General features: G+C 44.6%; 1 pseudogene; it reads right to left on the bottom strand.

Moving 5' to 3' along the window:
* Positions 1–2,165: 2,165 nt before the first annotated feature.
* LOC129674817 (galectin-related protein-like) lies at positions 2,166–2,666 on the bottom strand (annotated as a pseudogene).
* Positions 2,667–2,937: the final 271 nt, after the last annotated feature.

Below are 2,937 nucleotides of genomic sequence, written 5' to 3'. Positions count from 1 at the left end.
CGAGAAAGAGAAATGAATCCAAGCAAACAGGTGCTTGTCAAGGACTAACTTTACTGAGCAGAATCAGCTTTAAATAGGGTTCAGGATAAGGAAGTAGGGTGGGTGAAAAATTACAGACTCTTCTCAGCCAGGGGCCTGAAATATCTTGTGATAAGCCATGGTTCTGTGAGCACATCTCTGCTGTTGCCAAGCAGTATGTTTACCGCAGGTAAGGAAATGGGTAAGTTGAGGCAGGTTGGTGAGTTTCTACAGGTGGTCTCTAACATCTCCAAGCAGTATGTTTACTGCAGGTAAGGGAACGGGCATCTCCAAGCAGTATGTTTACTGGAGGTAAGGGAACAGGCATCTCCAAGCAGTATGTTTACTGGAGGTAAGGGAACAGGCAAATTGAGGCAAGTTGGTAAGCTTCCACAGGTGGTCTCTGAAGTTGGTGAGTTCCCTCAGGTGGTCCCTGACAACTACCTACCAGCTACCCAGTGTTCCAGAATCTTCTGTGTCTTGTGCTTCCTAAAAGGGGGAAGGCAGTAGATGTGTTGCTTGGGAAATTACATCAACAAGGTGGGTGTACAATAGATGGTGTCTTCGGTACCTCCATGGGCCCTGTCTTGCTGAGGCAGGTCTGAGGCAGGGGACTGCAGGGGTAATGTGCTTTGAATCAGAAAAGAAATTGGGGTGGAGAATGATTTCAGGTCAGACAGATGAGCTCCTGTGGCAGACATGGGGCCTGCCTTGGCTGAACCCCAAGCATTTTGTAAAGAACCAACAGAAAGCCTTCATACATCATATTTTGTGTTTTTACCTTTTAGTGTTGTCACTGACATGATCCGTTGGGAGGATTCAGTCATTACCTCTTCTTCTAGGTCACAGGAAATCTGTGTCAGGGAGAGTGTCATCAGGAGAGCAGAAGGCGCTGAGTAAGAAGTTCTGTCAGTCACACGCTCCTGCCCAGCACCAAGCCGTGCTGCAGGCTCTCCACATTTTGAATTCCTATCTCATGTTTTGCTTCATTTGAAAATACTTTTAACATTCCAGGAGATTAATGGCCATTCACAGTCACTCACATACTTACTAGCCCCAATTTATACAGCTAATTCTCATCATCAATCAGGCCCAGGAGCCTTAATATTCATACACAGGCTTTCCTGGCATCTATGATGTTCTCCAGGATGTCCTCAAATGGAAGGGATGTCCAAAAGTAGCCCAATCTATACGTCACAGGTCATCTTTGGCATTTTCAGTCCTAGGATATTGATGGTGGTTAATGAAATCCACCTGGAATATATAAAAGCCTTACTTTTTATCTCTCTTATAGGAAGACCAAATGTTAGTGACTGCCAACCTTAAGAGAAACAAGTTACTATAAAGATTCTTTTTTTTTTTTCACATCATTGACAAAAACTTTAAAGATTTATCGAAATGTTGCCCATTTTCCCCAAAAGCACTTATGGCAGTTTATGTCAGATGCCAAAGCTGTATTGTATGCAGAATATGCTCAAATTCCTTAAGATTTAAATCCACTTTTTTATGCTTGTAATACACAATTTCCCCCTCAGACCCAAGTTTATAATGTGTAGACAATGCTTATTCTCTATTATATAAATGATACACTAAATATAAAAAACTGAGAAAGCTGATTAATTCAAGTTAATACGATGGTGTGCCAAAAAGACCAAAGAACACCAAGCCCGAAGACAAAACACCCCCAAGAAGACATAAAAACCAAATCCTGCACAATCGACATTCCATGTAAAAAAGCCTGAACAAAGTGTCAGATGTGCTACACAATTCCACTTCTGTGTGGGAATGTGTGGATTTGATGCACAACTGTCATTTTTACGGTCTTTGGCACTCTCGTTTCCACATATCCCCTTGCTTTGAAATGATGAACAACTGCTACCAAATCACCAATCACCGAAAGTCCACTGTAGCTTGGTCTCAGTAAAATCCACCATAGATGTATTCCATTGTTCTGGGCATGATGACACCGTGTCTCTCTTGCGAGGTTTCCTCCTCTGTGCAAACCACAGATGAAGGTGTCATTCTGGACTTGAACTGCATGGAAGAGACAGTGAGGTCTGCCTTTCCGTTTTCTTCACAGGCCTGCAGATCTTTCTCAGACACTCATGTCATTGTGGCAACCAATCATAGTTGAAGTAGAAGTGCTTTCACCATTGGCCCAGGTTGGTGTTGTGGGGGACCCCACTGATCTTGATGGGGTCAACTGCAGACCATGTTTGATTGCAATGGTGAAGATCAAAAAGTTGACATCCATCCGTGAACACTCTCAGACATGGTAGTCACGAAGAACTTCCTCCTTGGATGGCTGCTCTGGGACAGGTGGAATCTAAGGGATTGCTGGCTGAGCCTCACCCCTTTCTCCTGTTCTACGAAGGTTTCTGAGGTGCCGGTGTGTGAACACAGCCTCAACTTCAATGGCCTCATCGGAAGGAAGATCTCCGGAGTCACTCAGGTCCAAGCTGAGGGCAGAGATCTCTGATGCCCATCCTTGATACCCTTTTTCCCGGCCGCACACCACTTTTAATGTGCCCACAAAATGGAACTCATGAGAAGCACATGTGCCCTTGAACTGGAGAGCCTGGGGAGCTGTTTAAGGGCCCATCATCAAGTTTCCTCAGGGCTTCTCTATCGGCCACCAACTTTGCCATGTTCACACAGTGAGCCACAGTGAACAAGCTTATGTTGCCATGAGTACGAGGCTGAGGTGACAGTTCTGGAGCAATGATCAGGCTCCAATGGGCACATGTGAGATCTCAGAGTGAAGTCTTTAAGATCAGTTCATCATCGAGTCATGTACCAAATGGCCGATATGGCATACTAGAACAAGGTGTAGACCATTCGTGGTTGTCCACCTGACCACATCTGAAACTAAGGGACACATCTCTGAGGATTTGGTTCCTTTATGAAATCCCTTGAAAC

Source organism: Psammomys obesus, unplaced genomic scaffold (genome assembly GCF_907164565.1).
Source record: "Psammomys obesus unplaced genomic scaffold, mPsaObe1.curated_primary_1811, whole genome shotgun sequence".
NCBI lineage: Eukaryota > Metazoa > Chordata > Mammalia > Rodentia > Muridae > Psammomys > Psammomys obesus.
This window is presented reverse-complemented; position numbering and strand designations above follow the sequence as displayed.